This window comes from Sciurus vulgaris (genome assembly GCF_902686455.1).
Source record: "Sciurus vulgaris genome assembly, chromosome: 16".
Taxonomy (NCBI): domain Eukaryota; kingdom Metazoa; phylum Chordata; class Mammalia; order Rodentia; family Sciuridae; genus Sciurus; species Sciurus vulgaris.
In genome coordinates, this window is record NC_136477.1 from 30,963,457 (window position 1) to 30,989,807 (window position 26,351).

The 26,351-nt window shown below is 39.3% G+C and overlaps 1 long non-coding RNA gene across 8 annotated transcripts in view; it reads right to left on the reverse strand.

Annotated features, from left to right (window-relative positions):
- Positions 1 to 26,351, reverse strand: part of LOC306645974 — a 778,688-nt gene that overhangs the window by 732,274 nt on the left and 20,063 nt on the right. For 7 of the 8 annotated variants that reach the window (XR_013759773.1, XR_013759774.1, XR_013759775.1 and 4 more), the window contains exon 2: positions 13,454 to 13,577. This is a non-coding gene — a long non-coding RNA (uncharacterized lncRNA). Of the gene's footprint in view, positions 1 to 12,297; positions 13,029 to 13,453; positions 13,578 to 26,351 lie in introns of those variants that run through there. The other variant, XR_013759780.1, reaches the window with a different exon arrangement.

Sequence of the window (26,351 nt, forward strand, 5' to 3'; positions counted from 1 at the left end):
CCTTCCTTCTATGCCACTTTTAAACTCCAACACGGCTTGTGGAAACTCATCCCCTCCCAGGATTGCTTTGGTGTCTTGTTCTCCTCTCCCCACAATCCTCAGCTTGGCTGAGCCTGGCTGGAGGTGAGGGTTGTGCTGATGCGGCCTCAAATTTCCTTTATGATGAAGCATACAGATTCCTCTGTAAGGACACTGGAACTTTTTTCTTTTAATATTTGAACCTCCAAGAAAAGAAAATAATACTCATTTCAAACCAAAAGGTCTTGCTTATTTCATTCGGTCATTTGGAAGATTTTTGAGGAGCACCCTGATTTCATTTCTATTGCTGTAACAGAATATCTATCAGACTGAGTAATTTACACAGAAATGAGGTTTATTTTTCGCTCAGAGTTCTGGAGGCTAGGCTGGGAAGTCCAGGATTGGGTGCCCACACCTGGTTAGAATCTTGTGCTGTGTCATAATGTGATGGAAACTGAAAGGGCAAGAAGGCACGTGGGGACAAGACAAAACCCCAGGGGCAGCCTCACTTTACAACAACTTGTCTCTTTTTTTTTTTTTTTTTAGGAAGGTTACAAAGTAGGAAATTTAATTTTTGATTTTTTAAAGAAATGGGTACAGCCTTTAACTGTGGATAGCCCTCAGGCTCTGTACACAATAGCCTCGTGGGACTGGTTCAGCTGGAAACGGGGTTTTTCTTTCAAGGACTTCTACTCCAACTCCATGGCTGAGCAACTTCTGTTGCAGGATGTTGCACAAGAGACATCAGACTGACATCAAGTTAGTGGCACCCAGGGCTCCACAATTCTGGACTTCGTCCTGGTTCATTCAAAGCCTGGTTTCTAATAGCAAACCTCCAATTACTGCCACTTGGGAGGCCAAGGCATTGCAAGGACTGCTTGAGCCCAGGAGTTCCAGGATTACCCTAAGGAACATGTAGCCAGACCCCCAGAGATCCGGAGACATAAGGCTGTATACGTCTAAGTGGGGTTCCCATGGAAGCCCAGAGGTGAGCCCCTCTTCCAACATCCATTCTGTATCCAATCACATTAACCATACACCAAACGTGGTTACCAGGGTAGGAAGACATCCTGATAAGCACACACCCCCCACACGCAGCAGAACCACAGGGGAAAAAAAGCAACAACTTGTCTCTTGTAGTCCCATTAAAATTAACTCAGACCTAAAAGAAAGGCACTAATACATCTTAACATCTAATCACCTCTTCAAAGCCCCATGCTATAGTTTGGCTATGAGGTGTCCCTCACTAGCTCCTGGTTAATGCAGGAATATACAGAGATGAAATCATTACAAGAGCTGTAACTTAATCAGTCCATCTACTTTGAATGGACTGACTGGGTGGTGACTGTAGGCAGGTGGGGTATGGCTGGATGAGATGGGTCTCTGGGGGTGCTCTGAAAGGTTTCATCTTCACTGAGGCCCCTTCCCCTCTCTCTCTGCTCCCTAGCCACCATGAAAGGAGCAGTGCTCCTCCACCAAGCCCTTCTCTCATGATCTGCCTCTCTTGGTCCCAGAAGAGTGGTGTGGGCCCACCCTGGACTAATCCTCTGAAACCATGAGCCAAAATAATCTTTTCCTCCTCTAAATTGTGCTTTTCAGGTATTTTGATCACAGTGACCAAAACCTAACACAACCCACATTCCCAACACCCCAACGCATGACAACCAGATTTCAACATGAATTTTTATATCGAACCATAGCAACCCATTTCCATTCTTTTCTTTTAAAAATGGGGAAATAGAAGTGCCTTGGTCCCTGTCATGGTTTCAGTAAGTTTCCTGCCAGACTCATTTGTCCAGGTTGGCTGAGAGGAAGGTGATATATCTCCAGTGATGATGTCTCCCCTGCTGGACGGAGGACCTCTGGATGGCAGGCTCAGCTCCAGTCCTCCCAACTTCCTCAGGTTCTGGGGAACCTGCACACTGCAGAACTCCATGCACATTTCTGGAACTCAATCAAACATCCTTCTTACAGAAGGTCACACAAAGTGAATGCAGCAGGATGTAAGATATGGAAGTTGACCCTCAGATGCATTCCACAGGAGGTGCAGAACGTGTGAAATTTATTTTAAAGAGATGATCCCCCTGCCCAAATATGAGATCCTCAAATCCATATACAAGAGCTGGACTTGGAAGAGGGTTTTTGAGGACTCCTTCAGAGAGAAAGTTGTGCTATGACTAATTGAGATGTGTCCTTCCACAGTTTGGGGGTCACAGTAGAGGGTATTATTCAATTCCGGCTGGGACAACCCCAAGACTAGGAAATGGGCTGGCTAACAGCTGAAAGCCAAGCCAGAGGAAGGACCTGCACTCCAAGAGATTCCAGGACAGAGAAGCCTTCAGTTTTTCTGGAGGACTAGTGGGAACCTTGAAAGAAAAAAGAACAAGCATAAGGTCATTTGATCCCATCCAGGAGAGACACTTGAAAGAAGTTAAGTAAGCCTCAGTGGAGAGAAATCAGGTTGCCAGATGCCTGGGGACTAAGAAAGGAGAAACTAAGAACTGAGCAAGTGTCCTTCACCTACATCAAGGGAATGTAAATGAGAGGACCTCTGGGGGTGGGTGGGGAGGGGGGAGGGCTGGGAGATACTGTCAACATGTCACCACATTTCTTGGATCCCTTTAATCGGTTATGTCCGCTCCTTTCCCAGCTTCTGTGTGCTTCTGCTTCTGACAACCTGCATCCACAACTCTCTTTGGAGGTTTGCACTGGAGCGGGAGCTGCTTTTTCTGTAGGAGCAAATTGCTGCAAATCTTTGGAAGCTTATGTCCGTCCCTGCATAACCCACTGCCGTGAAATCTCCTGGCCATCTGAGAGGATGAGTGGAGGTGTATGAACGCCTTGAGTCAGGGCAACCTCGAGGTGTAATTCACATTTCAGAGTGCCTCTCTGTAATCAACTCAAGTGACTCTCCTTGGGATTTGGTCTCAAATCACACCCTGGCTTGCTCACCTTTCCCATCCAGTTCCTGCCACTGCCTTGCACCCAACCTAAGACAGGGGGGTCTTTGCAGAACTCCACGAGAAAGATTCAGAAAGAACACCAAGTCCCCACCACTCCCCATCAAGTAAAGGTATTCGTGTGTCCCTTACTACTCCTCTCTTTAAATCCTACACCTGCAAAAACTATGACTAAAAGTTGTAGGTGGGAAGGGTAGACACTGAAGTCAGAGGAAGCAAGAAGAAGCCATCCATATTACTACTCCTGAGTGCAGGCTTCCTTCTCCTTAGCAGTCCTTAAGTGATGGAATGGAAAATGGAAAATGGGACAATATCACCTTAATCAAATTCAAAGTTTTGACTTCTACATAGAAAATAGATTTTGAATTATTAACCAGACAACCTTGTGTTCTCAAGAGTGACCAGAAAAATCATGAAGCCCACTTGAAGCGTCAACCAAGAGCAGAGGAAGGATCGGTCCCACCAAACATATGTAGCAAAACAGTGAAAGACAACAACAACAACAAAAAAAAATCCATAATTACACCCCCACAAAGCACACTGTATTCAACACAGCAGTTTTATAAAAAAGCTGCTCATGACATGAGGCTCCACTTTGAACACAGAAACCCTGTTTTAGGGCATGGCACTTTTATTTCCACCCTCTACTTGATTCGATTATCTCCAAAAGGGGGCCACATATGAGCTAACCACTGATTTTGCCATATCCCAGCTACCGAAGGCACCCCACAATCTGGGACTGGTTTAGCATTCCGACATCTCTCCATGTTTCCCCTTGGCTCCCAGCCTTCGTGCATTTTTCCCTCACTGTTCTTCCTCCTTCTGCCAGAGTTCCTGACCCAGTGCCATAGGGCCTTGCTGTCATGGAGTCACAGTGCACACGACTTCATTGACTGTCAAAGAGATTTAACTCAGGTCTGGAGATGAAGAAATGGAAAGCTGACAGGTGAGGAGCACTGGGGGCAAGGAGCACTGGGGGCAAGGCCAGCCCAGGCAGCTGGAAATTTCATGTCTTCTACAAGGTTCTATTTTTCTGCTGCCTTTTGTTTGTGTCCAGTTGTTTTCAAATTTCACTGATGATCAGAAGAATCCAGGGAACTGTTTGAAATATAAATTCCCTAACCCCAAAGATTTAGAAAGGCTAGAGCTGAGGCATTAATGATCCAATTCCTCACCCCATCCTGTACCCTGCCCTTGCCATGTCCCTCCCAAATCTGGACTCAGGCATGCAGCTTTCTTCGGCCAATTGAGTAGCATTTGTACCTCTACAATATACCCAAGAATGGCACACCCATGCTACACAAAGGGGAGACCAAACAGTGGGGTAGAGTTCAGTCTCTTCTGCCATTCTTTTCAAAAACAGCTATCTGCCAATATCCAGCAGACACCCAGACATAAGCAAATACACAGCTAAGTCAGGTCTAAATCACCAATTGGCAGCTTCTTAGATTAATGAATGCTTATTGCCTGAAGCTGCTGAATTTTAGGTTGTTTTGTTACTTAGCATTATCATGGGAATAGAGAGCTGATGTACAAAGGAATGTACATTTGTATAAGTCATCCCACAATTTACTATGTGACTCATCAAGAACACCACAGCCTTGCCCTCACCAACCTGGACACATTCTACATGAGGCAGAAGGAGGGACTAGTTTATGTCCTTCCTATAGAGAAAGGAGCCTCTTAGGGTAGAGATCCCCTGGGGTGTTGATTTGTGGATCCTTCATAGCTTTGGCCCCAAAAGCCCTGAAATGCCAATTGCTAACTTGTGGAAGAGTGTTGGTAACACAGAGTGCAATGAGCATGGAGAGATAGCAGAAGTGATTACTTTTACTGACCCCTGAGTAGTTAGCAACTCTGAACAACGCACTAGAGAAATGAGAGGAGGGGGTCAGAGACAGAGAGAAATTAAAATGGAAATTTAAAAGGAATTTTTTTTCTCCTTTTATTGGCAGCATAATTAGCCAGAGGAGCCCCAACTGATGCTGTTATGACTACTCTGATATGAAACTAAAATAGAATAGGGGAAAACCATATGAAAAACAATAACACTTAGCATTTATATGACTTTTTACATACAGTGCCTTTTGTTCCTTTTGTACCCGACAAACATTAACTAATTAATTGCCACAGCACCCCAGAGTAGACAGTAGGTTTTCCTGTCTATCCTTCATAAGCAAGAAAAACAAGCCTTTTCTATGCAAGGGAGAAGTAAGTTCCAAGGTCCAGGTACACTTTTCAGTCTTTTATATTCTGCCCAAAGCCCCAAGGCTCACACATTTTTATATCTTTGAATCCAGAGTTCTAAAGATTCCTATTAATAGACTTTAAATATTAGTATATTTGAGCTGGAAGGGACACGAGGGAAGTGCTGATCCAAATCTCTCATTTCACAGATGGTGAAAAGAGGCTTACTTCAGCCAAGGGCTTCCTAAGGTCATAAAACAATTCAGGGAAGATGCGAGATCAGATTCCCAGCCCAAGTCTACCTTCACATCCTCGAATTCCAGAAATTACCATCATTAGTGTTAGGTCCACAAATGGCTTGTCCCCATGCTTTCACAGATAATTTTTTGAGTACTAGTCATTTGAGCACGTACCATGGAATTCCTGGAGCACCAAAGAAATAAGGTTTGTGTCGAGCCAGGTGAAGTGATTCTGGTCAAGGAAAAGAGTAAAGAGAATCTCTTCCAGGGTAGCCACGGGGGTATGAATTCTGGAGCATTTTGATATTTTCAGCTACACATACTCTGAGGACAGAGTAGGTGCTCAACAAATACATGGTAACTAGTCAAAGTTGGCATATTCCAGAGTTAGTTCATAAGCAGCCTGAAGTAGTTCAGGATATAACAAGGCCCCAAGTACTAGAATCTAAACCTAAGGGAAGATCTAGTAACTCAACCTTCTGGTTCACTTTGCCTTTCTTCTATTTATTAAACAAGTATGCTGTGTATCAACCATGTTTCAGGAACTATGCTAGGAATAGGGACTACAAAGTCATTCTTTATCTAGATTTTTGCCCACTAAAAGCAGACAGAGCATCAGAGACTTAGTCAAATAATTTTTTTTTTTTTTTTTTGGTGGTGGGGGCAGGGTACCAGGGATTGAACTCAGGGTCATTCAACTACTGAGCCATACCCCAGCTCTATCTTGTATTTTATTTAAAGACAGGGTCTCCTGAGTTGCTTAGCATCTTGCTTTTACTGAGATTTTGAACTCACTATCCTCCTGCCTCAGCAGGCATGAGCCACCAAACCTGGAAAATTTTTCTTCTTAATTTCCAAGAGGCCCAATAGGGTTGTTAGAGATTTGGTCCAGTTCCTTCAAGCCTGTCTGATAGTTTACTAACAACGGACACAGAACAAGGCTAGAACCAGGGGACTCTGCTTGTTCTGACTGCCACAACCTATTTCTCTCATGATGACTTTGCCCCAGAATCTGTTCATCATCATCATCATCATCATCATCATCATCATCATCACATGACCATAATCATATTATCGATACCACCGTAACAATCCCAGTCAACGTAATGATGAAGAACAGTCTTCCCTACTTCTCGGTAATGGGACTGGGAATCAGGAGAGAGAGATGAGAGCTGCTGAGAATGGACTAAAATAGGAACAGAACAGGAAGAGGAAGAGAGCCTCAAGTGGCAAAAGAAACACGGTATTTGCCGACCTAATGCACCTTAGGGACCCAGGTCATATTTACTTGTGCAGTTGATGATCAACCCACCAATTTTTATAAATATGATAAAATTTCCTTAATTTCCAGAATGCCCTGCCAGTCAATAAGAACAGAAGGCCTCACTGACCAGAGTGTTCTGGGAAAAAAAAAATGGAACACCCTTTCCCAGCTAGCCTGGTTTTTGGTCATCCCTTCTCCTCACTCTTTAAGCTCAGGTATTATCAACAGTAACTAGCAGAAAAAGAAGTTCCACCAACAGGCAGAATCACCTGCGTGGGGTGACTTGACAGCTCCAGAAACTCCTTTGTCCAAGAAAACCGCACTCATCAGTGCTTTGACTCTGGAAGTCCCACTATTAGGAGATTCAATTCATTGTCATCGCCACTACCAGCAATTACGACCGAGAAATGTCACATTTAAACCCCCTTGGGGCTTTGCTCCTTCATACAGATGATCTTCTGAAGGTCTTTTATGAGGTCTCTGCTATGATCTTCAGCAACGCTAGTCACCTCAAGTCAAGTCCACACAGCCTGACTTCATTCTCTGACGTAGCAAACTGCTGGACAGCCCTGAACCCAAGATGTTGTTCAAACTTCTGAGACTTTGCATAGGCTGGTCTCTCTGCCCAGAAAGAATTGGCTCTACTGTTTCACCAATCCCTCCTAACCCTACCCCAACTCCAGTGCAGCACAGGGCACCTTCCTTCTTGATATCATGGTATCATATGCCCACATCTACTAAAACGTCTGTCTCCCCTATAAAAATGTGATCTCTCTGAATCCCCAGTGATTAGCCAAAGGCATATGTAGCACATGGAGGTGTGTAACACATTTGAATTTCATCCTAAAACTAAACCCAACTGTAAAAACTATCTTTTAGACAGAAGGCTTGAGTGTAAACAGAAGACACCTACAGACATTAAAAAAGGAGATGACTTAGCCTGAATGCCAGATACATAGGGTAAATGACACATGGCCCCTCAGGGTCCCTAGACTCTCCTTTGGCTCTTTGATGGGACTCATTCACTCACCACCTTGCAGCTTCAGATGCTTAAGAGGCACCCAGACCCTTAAGAGGCATTATTTTTCTTATAGATAGAGCTGTTTACCTGAGGAGGCTGTGACTTAGCCACCCACAGCTCATTCCAGGAAGTGATCACAGTGTGCCTCCAAAAGACTAAAGTAGACTGGGTCTTGCCAGCATCTCCACAGCTCAGAAGGCTAGGAGGGAGGGCCAGGATTTCCAGCTGTGTGTGTATCCCTGGGTTCCCAGGCAGTTGCCAGTAAACACCGAAAAATGTCTCTTGAATACCAGCTATTCACCAGCCTTCTGAGTCTGTCAAATCTTTGCTTCCTCTCCATTGACTTCTCTTTCATTCCCTAACTCCTCAAGTGATCCTCTCAGCACCGAATGCCTGCAAATGGCATTTAAAGGAAATTAAACGGTCAGGCTCTCCCACTACCTGCTCATTTTAGACACAGTTCTGATTTCCTGCTGATGGAAATAATTATTCAACTTGGAGATTGCCAAAGTTTTTGCTCTCTCCAAGAGAGACACAGTAAAATTGTCTTCAACCGTGCCGTTTGGAAAGGAAGAAGAAATTTACCTTACATCTTGTTTTTTAAATAAACCTTTTAAAGGCATATATAACCAAAAAACAAGGCTGAAGACCCTCAGAGCAGTTGACTGCTGCCAGGTTTTCACATGTGGCTCATCAGAGTCTCAAGGTCAGAATTCAGGAAATGACTTTGACAAGAGACTAGGGTAAGCAGAGGGCCATGTCAATGGCATGGAGGACAAGAATCTCTGAGGTGGAGGACCTGTGACATGCAGAAATGTTGCCTTGTCTCCTCTGTGCCAAGGATGGTGCCAGCCTCTGGGGTCGAGTGGAACAATGAGATGGGCAAGGCCCAACTTCTGCCCTCAGGAAGCTCTGCCTGGGGAAAACAGGCAAGTAAAGAGTCAATGACTGAGATGGCCAAGGTAGGGGCGGTGGGTGGTTGTGGTGAAGGGTGGGAGTGGCCAGCTCAGGCTGGATGGCCCAGAAAGGCCTTCACGCAAAAAGGAAAGGTGGAATTTATTTTGAGGAATATCCCCTCCAGAGACAGGAGCTATCACGGAGGTGTTGGTGCCCTACTGTGATCCTGCTCTCCATACTAGTGTGCACACGCTCCTCTGCTGTGGGTATTGGCTGCTAATGACCCACCACTGGCCCTTCTCCAGAAAATTGCTCTGGGCCAAAGAACCTGCCTTTCCAGGAGGTTGCACTCCTTACCTCCTCCACTGGAAGCAATGCACAGCCAGTGGCATGACGACAGAAGGTTACACAATGCTGCCCTGTGCACGCTCATAAATCAACTCTACCTATAGGACAAGCCAGAGTTCCTATGAGATCAGGTTGAAGAAAGCTCCAGCTGAGACACCACCCTGGCTTAGGTTCTTCCAATATCCTATCCTGCTTCTTTCACTCCCATTCTCCTGCAAGAATCCCCTCCCAACTCCCAGTCCTACAAAAATAAGTGGATAAGTACCCCTGTCTCTAGGAAATCACACATAAGACAGGGGCTTACACATGGCCAACATTCTTAATACAAGCTCTGACACCTAGGTTCTAGCCTATTGGCTATAGAATAAACTTGACTTTCCTGGCAAGAAATGGGTAAGAAGAACCCCAAAACCTATGAGTCCCATATCCTTCCAGTCTGTTTCTATGTCAGTCATCCTGGGTCTTTGCCCCTAGCTGCTATATCTGGAATTTTGCTGTTCCTGCTCACAACAATCCATGGCACATTCATCCACCAGAATAAGCTCTAATCACACGTCTGACAATGTGACTCAGAACCCTTCCAAGTTCCCCACACCAATGGAATTATGTCCAAACTTCTTATCCAGGAACTCAATTTCATGACTTGCTCTATCCCTGTGTCTCCAGTTCTCCTACCACACACAACTTCCTTGTATACTCTGGTTAAATAGAGTTCTTCATCTCTCCAGAGACATGGCCTGAACTCTCTCCACTTCTATACCTTGCTCTCTTGCCTTGCGGTCCACCTTCGTAATATCCCACCTCTCCACGAGGTTTCCCATAGTCACACAGTAGTGATGAATCTTTCCCTAACCATGTCAACTTGGTTTGCTTGACCTCAATGGGTCAATTTTACATCGCCTGGGTGGTATCCCAGCTTTCTGCAGGAGGCCTTGTCTTCCTCCTGAACGATGGATTGGCCCCATGTCCCCTCAGCGAAGCATCACTACATTTGTGGGTGGAACTCTGACAAGCCTCAGTTCATATTTTCATCCAGGAGACACCAAAGCAAAGAAAGCTTCTAACGTGTATTGAGTATCTACTACCTACCAGGTACATTGTCTATCAACATTTTGTGCATGTCACATGCCTTACATTAATGTTCACAAACATTTCATGTATAGCTTAATGAATTTTTCCCTCTCTCCACCCAGGTAGCCATGACTCAGGTTAGGATAAGAAACATTTCAACACCCTAACAATTTCCTTTGTGTCTTTTTTCTAGTTTATACATTTCTCCTAGCATCAATGTTTAAAAGTCCATCAACAAAGATTGGTTTTGCCTATTCTTGAGTTTCATATAAATGAAGTATAAATGGAATCATATAAATGGAGCTTCTTATAAATGGAATTATATCATACATGCACTTTTTATCTAGCTTCTTTCTTTCATCATAATATCTGTGACATATGCCTATGCATTTATCAGTAGATTGTTGCCAAATAATATTTCATTGGAGTATTCCACCAGTGTTTATTCATTCTCCTTTTGATGAACATTTGAGCTATTTCTAGTTTTCTGATATTATGAATGATACTATGAATATTTTTCCATGCCTTTGGTGACCACACACTGTCATTTCTCTTGGGTTGTATGCTGAGGAATGAAACTGCTGAGCCATGGGCTATGCACATTTTCAGCTTTAGTAGATCCTGCCAAACAGTTTTCCAAAGGCTTTGTTCCAATTTACACTCCCAACCAGCAGCACAAGAGTATTGTAATTAGTTCACTTCCTCACCGGCACTTGTTATTGTAATCTTTTAATTTCTTTCATCCTGGTGGGTATGAAGTGATATCTCCTTGTGATTTTAATTTACACTTCCCTGTTGACTAATGAACTTGAGCACTTGTTCATATCATTGGTCACTTAAAGGTCTTTCTTTGTGAAATTATGTCAGACACTTGACATACAAGGGAATTCCATTTAGCCTTGATGTTAGCCCTAAAAGCCAACTATCATTTTCTCAGTTTTACTGAGGTTGAAACTCCACAAAGCTGAGGACCTTGCCCAAGGTCATACAGCCTATAAATGACAGAGTTGGAACTAACACACATGGCTTCTTACTGTAAGGGTGAACGCTTCTAGATTAACGTAACTGTGAAGAGCACATGCTCTAGCATCAGTTACTGGAGTTCAAATCCTGCTCCTGTGAGACTTGGGCAAACCACAGAACCTTCTTGAGCCTCCATTTCCTCTAGTATAATATTAGGGTAGTGACAGTACCTGCCTCGTGAGGTCACTTTGAAGATCAAACTGAAACAAAGCACAGTGCCCAGCACACAGTAAGAGCTCAGTACATGTGTGGCACAATTCCTTCCTGTCACCTCTTCCTGAGTTGGAACTTCCAAGGACATTTTCCTCTTTTCTCCTGAGAAGGTTATCAATTTTGCCACTAATAGAAAATGTATGAATCCCCTGTCTGCTTGTTTGGGGTTTACTTTTCCTAACATCCCAACACATAGAAGCTTCTAGAGCTTTATCTTCCTGTATGAGACAAAAGAGGCACAGTGTATTGTGAAAATCCAGAAGAGAAAGAGGACTCTCCAAATACACTCTGCATCTGTCATCATGTGACTATCTACAGATCAGCTTGGCCTCCCGGTCATTGACCTCACCAGTTTCCAGAAAAAGCTACTACTTGAGCCAGAAATCCCAAGTTCTGAAAGGCTTATTAGTCATCAGAGGCATATAAATTAAAACCACAATGAGATACCACTTCATGTCCACCAAGAGGGGTAAAAATTTAAAAGATTGGCAATATAAAGGATTGAGTCCCTGTTTTTCTTCCCTCAGGGGGTCTTTAAGATACACGTTAGCAGCAGACTTCAGAAAATGGGAACAAGTTATCGATTCTCTGTTATTAAAAATCAGAATGAAAAGTCACAAGACATTTCCTTCAGGAACATGCCCAGTAAATCCAAGACAAAAGACTGATTTTTGAAGGGATCTAACATTATTAAATAAATCTCTAATGGGTTCAGTAGGAAAAGTTCAAATAATTATGCTGTAGTTCTAAGAGTCAGTATGGTCTCTGATGTTTTTCTTGCTATTTTTCCTCCGAGTTGCTAAGGTTTGCTAAACTCCCCTAAGAAATAAATCCCCAGCCCATAAGGCATCTAAGGCCATGATGGGAACCACTTTGTCCACTGACAGCAGTTTAGCAAATGTGAGACCCTTTCTGCTGTGTAGCCAAACACAAAACACCTAGAAAAACCTTTATGTAATAAATCTCTATTTATTCCATGAAACAAAAAATCATTTTAATCTGATTTAATTTAAAAATCAAATCAAAAGCTTAGTAGGAGAATATCACATGGAAAACTTTAAATAAAGTGGATGGAAATACCTGCTGAAGAAATGGCATTTAAACTGAAATGTAAAAGAGCAGAAGTAGCTTGCCAAATAGTGAGAGATGGGGCTAGAGTATCACAAGTAAACAATCTGTCCAAGAAACTAAATGACCGGTATAGCTATGGGGAGGAAAACAATGACAAGGACCACATAAAATCATGCTGATGAAAATGGTAGTCAGGTCTCGTAGGTCCTGGAAACAGGTATCAATTTTATTCCAAACAACAACAAAAACTGAAGGTTTTAAAGTAAGAAGAGAAACATGATAGACATTGTATTTTTTAGCAAACTCTGACTGCTGGGTGGAGGAGAATAATAGTAGAAATAGAGCAATAATGGAAGGAGGACCGACAGGGAGACTACTGCAACAATACAAGCAAGAGACAGGAATGGCATGGGTCAAGAAGACAGCATCCAACAAAATGAGAGGAACGGCCTCCCTTTATATTTTTCAGATTGAATTAAATGGTCCTATTGGATTATAAGCAGGAAGTGAGAGAAAGGGGAAGTCAAGGGTGATGCTTTGATGTCTGGCGCCAGCATTTGAATGGATGAGGATTCTGTGACCTGAGAGAGGGACAGCTGAAGAAACTGAGCAGAGCAGGAGAGGGGAAAATCAAGACATCCTCTTTGGGCATGTTTAATTTGACATCTAGCGAATATTCACCTGGAGATGTCAGGGGAGCAGTTGGGTATGCGAATCTGGAATGCAAAGAGAAAGAACTAAGCTGGGTCAACATCAGCCTAGAAATGACATTTAGACACACAAGAATGGATGACATCAAGGAAAAGAATACAGAAAGGAGAAGAACATTCGGACTAAGCTAAGAACCTCAACAACTTGTAGTCTTGTGATGAAGGAAAATAAAGGGGGCTAAAAAAAAGAAAAATGACAACAGTGAGTGACAGCCTGCAGTGGGTGGGACAGAAACCACTGCCTCCACCACTCCCCTGAAAATGATGGCAAAGCCATCAATGGCCTCCAGGTAACCACATCTTAGGACAACCTTCATCTTCATCATCAACAAAGAAAGCTTTGCTCCAGCTGCTTGAAACACTGTCCTCTGGGCTTCCATTTTTTCAGCTAAAATTGACAATCACCTCAACCAAACAAGGAAGTGTATTACCTTACATAACAGGAAGCATCTCCAGAGAGAGATCAGCCTTCAGGACAGGGCGATTCATCTTAACAGCACCTTCAGGGAAACAAGCTCTGTCCCTTAGCTCCACTATTTAAAGTATCAGGAGTCTCTGAAAGGAAGGCATAAAAGAGAAGAAATTTGTTCAAAAAAAGTGTGAATCCTCAGATCCCTCCTCAATTTTATCTGACCAGGTGACTATCATCCTATTATTCACCTTCTTACAACACTAAAGATTTATTCTCTGGAGCAAAAGTTCTCAAATTTTTGGTCTCAGTCCTACTTTACAGTCTTCAAAACATTAAGGACCTCCAAGAGCTTTTGAGGATTATATATACTTACATTTGTCATGTGAGAAATTAGAACTGCATAACTTTTAAGTATTTATGTATTTATTCACTTCAAAAATAACTAATAAATTCATTCTACATTCGTATAACTAACTTATTTTATGAAAAATAACTGTACTTTCCAACTCAAAGAAAAAATTTAGTTAGAAGAACTGCATCATGTTACCTTTCTCAAATCTCTTTAATTTCTAGCTTAGTAGAAAAAATTGATCTATTACCTGCTTCTGCATTCAGTCTTTTATGATATCACACATCATATAGCCACTGGAAAATCTGACAGAATACTCATGATAGAATGAGAATGAAAATAAAATAAAATAAAATCTTGGTATTTTTTTAAGTAGTTTTTATTTTACCAAATCTCTGAAAGGATTTCAGTGACTCCTAACGTCCTTAGATCATATGTTGAAAAATCAGTATTCTACAAGTGATAAGAGGGGAAATCTATGAATTGAGGCACATCAATCCATTGATTATCTCATAGATAATTGGGACAATTAAGAGACAAACTTATTGTACCAAAAATATGAGCACTAGCTAAAAGATCTGCAATAAATATTGAAATTCCATCCCATGTCCCCAGAATTCCCAGCCCACCTTAGATCCCAGGATGCTATCAGTCAAGCTAAATTCTGCAACCAGGAATCCTCAACAATTTTTCTGAGAAATCTAGCCAACCTAATAGAAAAGGTCTAGAACTACTGATATCAGGAATTCCCCACAAAATGGTACAATGTTCACCCAATGATGAAAACTATTATGGAAGCTTGGAGCTTCAGATGGGCTTTCTGATACTCTTTTTAACTACAGACAACCAAGGATTAACAAGATATTTGAGGAAAGCTTCTTTTCTTAATTTTATTTATTTATATATCATGCTGAGTACCAAACCCAGGGCCTCACACATGCCAGGCAAGCACTCTACCACTGAGCCACAACTCCAGCCCCAAGGAAAGCTTCTAACATGAATAATTTTAAAAGATGGCAAACATTCAGGGATAAACATAGAGAAAGCAGTGACTATGCTGGAAGATAAATTTTTGTTAAAACTATCATTACTATCTTCAGAGAAAATACCATATCTACAAAATAAGACCAGAATATATTTCAAAATATTCAGAGAACAAAAACGGCCTTTTGTAAATTAAGAAAATGACAACAGAAAGAAAAATCCAAAAGAAATATTGGCAGATGAAATTGAGGAAACCACCAAGAAAATGGAGCAGTAGACAAAGAAATGGAAAACATATGAGGGCCAACTTCAAACAAGAGCAGAACAGAGAACATAGAAATAAATTATCAATTAACTAATTCAATAAAATGTTCCAACCCTGAAAGATTTGAATTTCCAGAATGAAAGGCTCCCAAAGTACTCAACACAGAAACATTAGGACTCAACATTAAGATCAATCAGTTTAAAAATCTCAGAACACAGGGGATATAGAGAAGACACAATAATTCCTGAGCAGAAAAAGAATTCTATATACAAAATACCAAATATCAGAATAGCATTGAACTCAAAAGCAACACCAGAAGCTAGAATTCAATGAATAATATCAAAAGACAGAATTACAAGGGAAGATTATTTTAAGTCAAGAATTTTATAGCCAGTTACAATTAAGCACAAAAGTGAAATAAAGACATTTTCAGATTCAGAGCACTTTCAAAAAGTACTTTTGCTCAGCAAGCCACTGCAGGGTGTGTGCTTCATACAAACAAGAGAGTATGACAAAAAGGAGGAAGAAATAAAAATCCAAAGACAAGGGAAATCTCCAGGGCGATGGTGAAGGGAGATCCCAGGATGGCAGCTGTGTAGCAGTTCTGGAAAACAATCCACTCCATTTGGAGCACATCAGAAGATTCAAGAAGAATTTCTTCAGAAAGAGAAAATTGAGAGCCAGGCATAGTGGTGCATGCCTATAATCCCAGCGGCTCAGGAGGCTAAGACAGGAGGATCGCGAGTTCAAAGCCAGCCTCAGCAACAGCAAGGCACTACGCAACTCAGTGAGACCCTGTCTCTAAATAAAACACAAAATAGAACTGGGGATATGGCTCAGTGAGTATGCCTGAGTTCAATCCCTGGTACACCGCCCCCCCCCCAACAAAAAAAGAGAAAATTGATAGGGTGGCTAATGTGATTGAGCATTCTGAGAATAAAGTCTCACAACCATGGGGCTTTACATTGAATTGGTGAAAACTACATAGAAAAACACCACACTGCTAATGAGAGTGTACACAGGTGCAAAATTTTGGATATCAAGTAGGCAATAGTGAAATTAGACAGTGCTCAGATTTCATGACGTAAACATTTTTACTGTGAAGAACACATCCAGACAGGAGTTCACATTGTGAAGTACATGTATACGGTTTGTGGAAATAAATAACTTAGGTACCCATAACGTGAAAAATGGGTAACTGAAAGGTGTAGGTACCTATGATAAAACAGTATGCAGTAAACAGAAGGGATGAACTAAATACATATGGAAAGACAAAGAGAACTCAAAATCTTAAATTGAATGAAACTTTAAAGAATAGAACCATGTATGTTGTACAATACTATTAATTCAAGTACTTTAAAATGTAACAAACACAATACATGTATGTAAATAGTTATATGAGAAATAGTAAAAGAATATGAACAAAAAATAAATGTAAGGATATAGGAGGTAGTGGAGTTGGCAATAAAATAGGTGATAAAATGGGAAAGATATTTAAAATTAAAAAGAGAACAGTCACATTATACCCCACAGATTCTGGTATGCTGTGTTTCAGTTTTCATTTAATTCTGACAATCTTTTTAATTTTCTCAAAGACTCATCCATTATTCGAAGTGTATTTTTCAATCCCTATGTGTTTGTATAGTTTCTGTAGGTTTTTGCCGGGGTCCAGCCCTAGCAGGGGTCGTGGTGGTCACAGGTGTTGGAGTAGACGTCAGCGAGGTGGAGAACAAGCAACACAAACTCAAGGAATGGATGCTAAGTTCTAAATTTTATTTTTCCCAGCCAGCTTTTTATACATTAAAAGGTAGGCAGTTACACATGTTTTTTTCAGAACAGGAAAAAGTCACAAGGAGAAAAACAAAAATATTTTGTATGATCATGACTAGACTAGACAATGAAGTATTCTAATTATTCTAGTAATTGTTTACTTGTGATAACCTATAACTAAACAATAAGACATATTAATATTTAACTGATCATAAAGGTTAAAGCAAGTTCAGTAGGGTTGAATAAATGTCAGTTGTGTGACTACTGCTGTAGTTAATAAATGCTAGACATTTTAAGCTAACAAATATATGATATCATCTCATACTGTGTGAACTTAACATTGAGGAACACTTTACTTCTTCTGTTCCTGTTATTCCTTCCTGATGGGGTTGGAATTATTTGCCTACATGTTTCAGGTCATCTGAGAGTAGTCAACAGGGGATCGGCAGCTAGAATCTGTTTTTTGTATTTTCTCATAGCAATCTTGGTTACTCAGAGTTTCACAGCAAATGAGTAAATCTGAAATCACTGTTCCATAAGAAATATGATTTTTATGTTCTAACCCTGGTTCTGTTAAGACCCCTATTCTCAGGGAAAACACATAAAATATTAATAGTAAGCCTACACATATTAAGCAATCAAAGAAGGAAAGCCCACAACCCAAATTCCCAATGAGATGAGACTTTGCAAACATCTTTATTATTCAGTGGAATCCTTGTCAAGCACTGAGGGGAATTGCAGGTGGCGTAACAGGTTTTCTTACTATTGATTTCTACCTTCATCCCATTATTATCTGAAAAGATACAAGAGGTTATTTCAAATTTTGTATTTTCTGAGTCTTGCTTTATGGATAAATATATGATGAATTTTTCTAAAAGTGTCATGAGTGGCTGAAAAGAAAGTGTATTTAACTTGTTGGGATAAAATTTTCTGCAGACATCTGGTAAATCCATTGGATCAATAGTATAGCTTTAATCTGATATGTCTTCGTTGATTTTCAGCCCAGATGACCTATCTATTAGTGTAAGTGATTATTAAGTTCCCCACTATTATCACACTAAGTCCCAACAGTCCCTTTATGTCAAGTAATATTTGTTTTATTAAACTGGGTATGACAACATTCAGGACATAATCAAAATTGCTGTATCTTCTTATTAAACTGTTCCCTTTACTAATATGAAATGATCTTTTTCAGCTCTTCCAACTAATTTTGAATTGAAGTCTGCTTTTGCTAATATAAGAATAGCTACTCCTGCTTGCTTTTGGATTTCATTTACATGGAATATCATTTTACATTCTCTCACTTTCTCTCTGTCAAAGTATTTGCCTGTAAGGTACATTTCTTGGAGAAAACATACAGTTGTGTCTTGTTATTTTAATACAATCTGTCAGTTTATTTCTTTTAATTAGAGAATTAAAACTATTTACATTCATTGTTACAGAGGAATATATTTATTCCTGTCATTTTATTTCAAATATTTAAATTGTTCCTAATTCTCATTTTATTACTTATTTTTCTAATGTTATTTATTCTTTCCCATACTTTCTTTGTTGTTTTATTTCCTCTTTTGTGTATGGGATTCCTTCGAGTATATTCTGCAAGGTTGGCTTAATGATTATGAATTTGTTTAGCTTATGCTTATCTTAGAAGGTCTTTATTTTTTCTTGGATTCTGAAGGATAACATTTCTGGACACAGTAATATAGGTTGGCAGTTATTTTATTTCAAGGTTTAAAATACCACATTCTGTACCCTGGTTTTTAGAGTTTCTGCTGAGAAATCTGCTGCTAGTATGAGGGGTTTGGCTTTATAAGTGACCTGACAGTTATCTTTTGTAGCTTTTAAAATTCTTTCTTTCTTCTGAGTTTTTGGCATTTTACTACAAAATGTCATGGAGAAGTTTTTTTCTAGTCCTGTCTATTTGGAGTTCTAAATTACTCTAATACTTGTGTGTCCATCTCATTCCAAAAATTAGGGTAGTTTTCTGATATTATCTCACTGAATAAATTTTCTATCATTGATCTGTATCTCCTCTCCTTCCTCAAGACCTATGAGTATTTAATTTGACCTATTAATGTACTCCCAGAACTCTTGTATATTCTGTTCATAGTTTCTTTTGTTTCCCCCTTTATTATTGTCTGAGTGTTCTAATTCCTCTGTCTTGTCTTTGACCCGGATATTCTTTCTTCTGCTTGATCTAGACTTGATCTAGTTTTAATATATTCTGTTGGTGAGATGTTCCATTTTTTTTTTTTTTTTTTTTTTTTTTGGATACAGAGTCTTGCTTAGTTGCCCAGGGCTTCACTGAGTTGCTGAGGCTGACTTTGAACTTGTACTCCTCCTGCCACAGCCTCCTGGGTCACTGCAATTACAGGCATGCACTACCATGCTCAGCTTCACTGACTCTTTTATTTGTTAAGTTTTTTATTTCTAAAATTTCTGTTTGGTTCTTTTTAAGAATCTCTATCTCTTTATTAAAATATTTTTTCATATTTCAGAATATCTCTCTTGTTCATTCCTTATCTCTTCTTTTAATTCAATTATTTGAATAATTAACTTTTAATTCAATGTCCAGAATTTCTTCCACTTCAATATTTAAAGACTCAGTTATTGGAGTGTTATAAGCTTTTGGGAGCTTCTTATTACCATGTTTTCTCATGACTCCTGTATTTCTCTGTTGATAGTTGCACATCTGCTGGGATGGATAACTCTTCTTCTGTTTATGCAAGTGCATTTAGTGAGCAACTTTCTCTTTACTATGTGCCCTGAGCTGGCAGTATATTTCAGTATCAAAGTACCCACTCAACATGATCACACTGCCATGATCAATCCCTAGAACCACTTTCAGAGGAGATAATAATCAGCAGTAACTGAAACCACTTCAAAGCAAACCATATGCTAACAAATCATAGAAACATAATATGTCATAGTTTTACATGACAGGGTTTGTTTTGACATTTTCATTGTTCTTGCCATTTGAGAATAATATGGTTTCTCATGTCAAATATGATATCATTTTGAACAGTAGTAGATCTGGAAGTGTTACGTTTCCTTCTGATGGTTTCTCATTACATAGTTTTAGGTATGCTCAGCAGATGTCTCTTTTAAAATCTAACATTTTCTGAGGTCTTTCTTGTCTTCATTCACAAATATGTGAATAATCCATGCATTTATGATATGCATATCAATTATTCAAATGAACGAAGGACAATACCATTTTTATCTCTAAGAGAAGTGAAATATTTGAAAAACGACCAATCAATCATGTTTATCCATACCACACTGAAATTGTTACAGGCAACCACTGCTTTTGGTTGAGGCACATTGGTTCTACTTATTTCTTTATTCCGTTGTTGAACTTTGCCACCTGTGATTCCACCGTATTTCATCCCAACAATGACATATTTACCACCTAACCATTTTGCAATGAGAGTTTCAATATTTGAATCAATTATGTACTCATCTGGCCCTCTTGCTTGTTTTTTCATCAGTGTGGTTGGCTTCTTAGAACACTTGGCTAGTCTGTTTTCCCCCATGGTACCTACTGTAGCTTTAAAAGTACAATATTTCCAACGTGTACCAATAAGTCATAACCAGTGAATAGAACATTAAAAAAAGAGTGTGATTGTGGATTCTCTACCCTTCAAGTATTTATAGACCCTCTTTACTCCTAAGCAAAAGTTCTCAAGAACTTTTTTTCACAATATATATCAAAGTTATATCAATATCCTGATACTCCACACGGTGCCCAGAATATATAACCAAATCTTATGGGATAACCTCTCAATTGCTTCAGTGTATTGAGTTTGTAATATCTGATAATCATTTCATCCACTGTCAAAATTCTTCAAATATATTAATTTTCTGCCATGGTTTTTAAACATTTATTAGAAGACAGATTTTAAAGCCTTTATCTTCAATGTTCTCTTTCCATTCTTTATTGTTGCAAAAATGATTCTTCATTGTTGCAAAAATGTATAATACTTTTCAACTCCTGGAAACAATTTCTTGACATCGCATTTTTGATGATAGGTATACCCAAATCATCATCACTTGAGCAGTAATTTTCTTATGGAAGGTAGCTTATATGACAACCCAAAAATGTGAGAATTCCTAAAAATGTCTTTAACTCATCTACACTAAGTGCTTCAAATTTATTCTCACTTTCTGAAAAAATAGCATGTATCATATATTTCAGGTTTCAATATGTCTTCAAAAATCTCTACCCAGCTGGAATATTCCCATGAATCCCTCGCTTTTCTCAAGCATACAGAATAAGTTCTTTCTCTACTATATTCTTCAGAGTACAAAGTCAGGACACAATTTATCAACAAATAAACACAAGTATGAACATGTTAGGGTTTGTCAGGAAGCAGTGCAGTGCACTACATATTACTATGCAGCATGTATAGTCTTAATGTTCTATTTATAGGAGAGCTACTTTTGAACATTAATTATTTGAAATACAGTGCACTCCTCACAATAAAATGACAACCTAGTTCTACAAAATACTTTCATGAATGCATTTCTTATATATCAGCTATGTACAAAAAGTTTTATTCAGTTGAACACGTAGTAAAAGTAATTTTTACAGTGAAGTTTATACCATTTTCACAATGAATTTAAAAATATTTTCAAATGCTCTAATCATTCACCTATTGCTCTGCTCAAAAGACCAGAATTCTTAAAACAATATCCATTTCAAAGTTACCATAGTGGTATATTAATTGCTCAGTTTAAGTTTTCATAGGTATTCTATATCTGGAAAAATAGGTTAAAGAATCTAAAATTAAGCCAGGAACAGTCACATAAGCCTGTAATCCCAGAGGCTTGAGAGGTTGAGGCAGGAAGATTGCAAGTTCAAAGCCAGCCTCAGCAACTTAGCAAGGACCTAAGCAACTTAACAAGATCCTGTCTCAAAATAAAAGAAAACAAAAAAAGTGGATGTGGCTAAGTGGTTAAGCATCCCTGGGTTCAATCTCTGATTCCAAAAACAAAAAATAAAAAAGGAGTCTAAAATTATTCTTTGCTGAAGTATTTGAGATGGAAAGGCTTCATACTAGGCATTCCAGATTTGGATTCCACCAGGTTTGGTAGGTGTAGTCAATACTCATGCCTCCTTGGCTTATCCACTAAATTTCTCTGGGTGTAGAGGTAGCAACCACACCAGTCTTCTCTGGGATAAATTGAAGATCTATATATTTAGTTTCTCCTCCCAATTAGTTCAGCTTTCTGCTTCAAAAACTATAGAACTCGGGCCATGGCACCTTTCCACATAGACCTCGTTCTGCCACTTCTAGCAGTCCTCTAGGGGACTCCCACAGCTCCTTGGTGTGTTCAGGAGTCTTAATAGTTCTCTGGAGGGTCAGAGGAAATGGCCCCTGATTGTAGCTCAGAGACCAGATTTCTTCCCGGCTGGGATGGCAGCCTTGTGTGTCCACAAGTAGAAATGCCACATGAGCCTGAAGCTATCCAAACAGATCCTACTCTGCCCTTTTCTGGTGAGACCAAGGTGGCTCTTGATGCTCCATGATGAATCCAGACACCTGGTATACCCCCGATCAGGGATACTAAACTGTGGGGGCTGCAGCAGGCATACGCTCTCCTGTGTAGATTTTAGTGCATGGGACATGGTAGCCTGTGGCAGAGGCACAGCTGCTTGCAGCAGAGGTGCATCCCACAGTGCACGGGAGGCACATGCCACCCACTAGGTGCCATACTCCCAGACGGTGTAGTACGTTCCCCTCTTCCACTCTGCTCTGGGGCAGGGGTGGGGGTGATGGTAAAGACTTAACTTTCAGCTGACAACAACCCCATGACATAAGTTACTCAGACATTGCATTCCCTGTGATCAAATTTGCTGTTATCTCTATAAGGGATGAAGTTGTGATATTTAATCCTTTCCAGAACTGCGACCTAAGGCATGGCCTTTACAAAATGGCTGCCCCCCACAGTATTCCACCAACTAATTGAGAGAAATAGTGCACTTTTCTTATACTGATGGCTTTCCAGCTCGTCCCTCAGCTTAACTCAGTCTTTTTTTTTTCTTTTGTTTTTTTTCTTTTTCTTTTCTTTTTCTTGATAATTATTTTCTTTTTCTTTTTTGTATTTTTTTAAATTTTTTTATCTTTTTCATATATGTCGATAGGGTAATAATGTCTGTCTCATTCTACCATCCTTCCCATCCCCACCACCCAATCCCTCCCCTCACTCCCATGTGCATAATCCGAAGTTGCTTCATTCTTCCCTACCCAAGCCCCACTATGAATCAACATCTGCTTATCAAATAAAGCATTCAGCCTTTGGTTTTTGAGGGATTGATTTATTTCACTTAGCATGATATTCTCTAGTTCCATCCATTTACCTGCAAATGCCATAATTTCATTCTTCTTCAAGGCTGAGTAATATTCCATCACATATATATAACACATTTTCTTTATCCATTCATCTGTTGAAGAGTATCTAGGTTGGTTCCATAGTATAGCTATTGTGAATTGAGCAGCTATAAACTTTGATGTGGCTGCATCACTGTAGTATGCTGATTTTAAGTCCTTTGGGTATAGGCCAAGGAGTGAGATAGCTGGTCAAATGGTGGTTCCATTCCAACTTTTCCTAGGAATCTCCATACTGCTTTCCAGAGTGGCTGCACCAATTCGCAACTCCACCAGCAATGTATGAGTGTACCTTTTCCCCACATCCTCACCAATACCTGTCATTGCTTGTATTCTGGATAAGTGCCATTACAATTGGAATGAGATGAAATCATAGAGTAGTTTTGATTTGCATTTCTCTAATTGCAAGAGATAATGAACTTTTTTTTATATGTTGGTTGATTGATGGTATTTCTTCTTCTGTGAAGTGTCTGTTCAGTCCCTTTACCCATTTATTGATTGGATTATTTGGTTTTGGTTGTTGAATTTTTTGAGTTCTTTATATATCCTGGAGATTAATGCTTTATCTGAGGTGCATGTGGTAAAGATTTTCTCCCATTCTGTAGGCTCTCTCTTCACATTATTGATTGTTTCCTTTGCTGAGAAGCTTTTTTTAGCTTGAATCCATCCTATTTATTGATTCTTGATTTTACTTCTGGTGCTTAGGAGTCTTGTTAAGGAAGTCAGATCCTAAGCCAACATGGTGGAAATTTGGGCCTACTTTTTCTTCTAGTAGGCACAAGGTCTGTGGTCTAGTGCCTAAGCCTTCGATTCACTTTGAGTTCAGTTTCATGCAGAGTGAGAGATAGGGGTTTAATTTCATTTGTTACATGTGGATTTCCAATTTTCCCAGTACCAATTATTGAAGAGGCTACCTTTTCTCCAAAATACGTTTATGGCACCTTTGTCTAGTATAATATGACTGTATTTATGTGGGTTTATCTCTGTGTCTTCTGTACCATTGGTCTTTATGTCTGTTTTGGTGCTGATACTATGACGTTTTTGTTACTATGGTTCTGTAGTATAGTTTAAGGTCTGGTAGTGTCATGCCTCCTGCTTCACTTTTCTTGCTAAGGATTGCTTTGACTATTCTGGGTCTCTTATTTTTCCAAATGAATTTCATGACTGCTTTTTCTATTTCTATGAAGAACATCATCAGAAACTTAATAAGAATTGCATTGGCTCTGTATACTGCTTTTGGTAATATGATCATTTTGACAATATTAATTCTGACTATCCAAGAACAAGGGAGATCTTTCCATCTTCTTAGTTCTTCTTCAATTTCTTTCTTTCATGTTCTATAGTTTTCATTGTAGAGGTCTTTCACCTCTTTTGTTAGATTGATTCCCAAGAATTTTTTTTTTTTTGAGGCTATTGTGAATGGAATAGTTTTCCTAATTTCTCTTTCAGTGGATTCGTCACTTATGTATAGAAATGCATTTGATTTATGGGTATTGATTTTATATCTTGCTACATTGCTGAATTCATTTATGAGTTCTATAAGTTTTCTGGTGGAATTTTTTGGATCTTCTAAATATAGAATAACGTCATTGGTGAATAGTGATAGTTTGAGTTCTTCTTTTCCTATTTGTATCCCTTTAATTTCTTTCATCTCTCTGATTGCTCTGGGTAGAGTTTCAAGGACTCTGTTGAATAGAAGTGGTGAAAGAGAGCATCCCTGTCTTGTTCCAGTTTTTAGACAGAATGCTTCCAATTTTTCTCCATTTAGAATGATGTTGGCCTTGGGCTTAGCATAGATAGCTTTTACATTGTTGAGGTATGTTCCTACTATCCCTAGTTTTTCTAGTGTTTTGAACATGAAGAGGTGCTATGTTTTGTCAAATGCTTTTTCTGCATCTATTGATATAATCATATGATTCTTGTCTTTAAATCTATTGATGTGATTGATTTTCATATGTTGAACCAACCCTGTATCCCTGGGATGAACCCCACTTGATCGTAGTGCACTATCTTTTAAATATGCTTTTGTATGCAATTTGCCAGAATTTTATTGAGAATTTCTGCATCTATGTTCATCAGGGATATTGGTCTGACGTTTTCTTTCCTTGATATATCTTTATCTGGTTTTGGTATCAGAGTGATACTAGCCTCATAGAATGAGTTTGGAAGGGTTCCCTCTTTATCTATTTCATGGAATAATTTGAGGAGTATTGGTGTTAATTCTTACTTGAAGGTCTTACAGAACTCAGCTGAGAACCTGTGTGGTTGTGGGCTTTTTTTGGTTGGTAGGCTTTTGATGGAGTCTTCTATTTCATTGCTTAAAATTGATCTGTTTAAATTGTGAATGTCCTTCATCAGTCTGGGTAGATTGTATGTCTCCAGAAATTTGTTGATGTCTTCAAGTTTTCTATTTTATTGGAGTATAAATTTTCAAAATAGTTTCCAATTATCTTCTGTATTTCATTAGTGTCCACTGTGATATTTCCTTTTTCATCACGAATTTTAGTAATTTGAGTTTTCTCTCTCTCTTTGTTAATATAGCTAAAGGTTTATCAATTTTGTTTATTTTTTCAAAGAACAAATTTTTTGTTTTTTCAACTATTTCTTTTGTTTCACTTTCATTGATTTCAGCTCTGATTTTATTTCCTGTCTTCTTCTACTTTTGGTGTTGATTTTTTCTTCTTCTTCCAGGGATTTGAGATGTGATGTTAGGTCATTTGTTGACTTTTTATTCTTTTAATGTATGAGTTCAATGCAATAACCTTCCTCTTAGCTCTGCCTTCATAGCATCCCAGAGATTTTGATATGTTGTATCACTATTCTCATTTACCACTAAGCATTTTTTTATTTCCTCCTTGATTCCTTCTTTTTATTCATTCGTCATTTCATAACATGCTATTTAGCCTCCAGGTGTTGGAGCAGCTTCATTTTTTATTTTATCATTGATTTCTAGTTTCATCCTGCTATGATCTGATAGAATGCAGGATAGTATTTCTATGTTTTTGTATTTGCTGAGAGTTGCTTTGTGGCATAGCATATGGTCTATTTCAGAGAAGGATCCATGTGCTGCTGAGAAAAAGGTGTATTCAGTCCTTGATGGAGGAGATATTGTATATATGTCTGTTAAGTCTAAATTATTGATTGTATTATTTAGTTC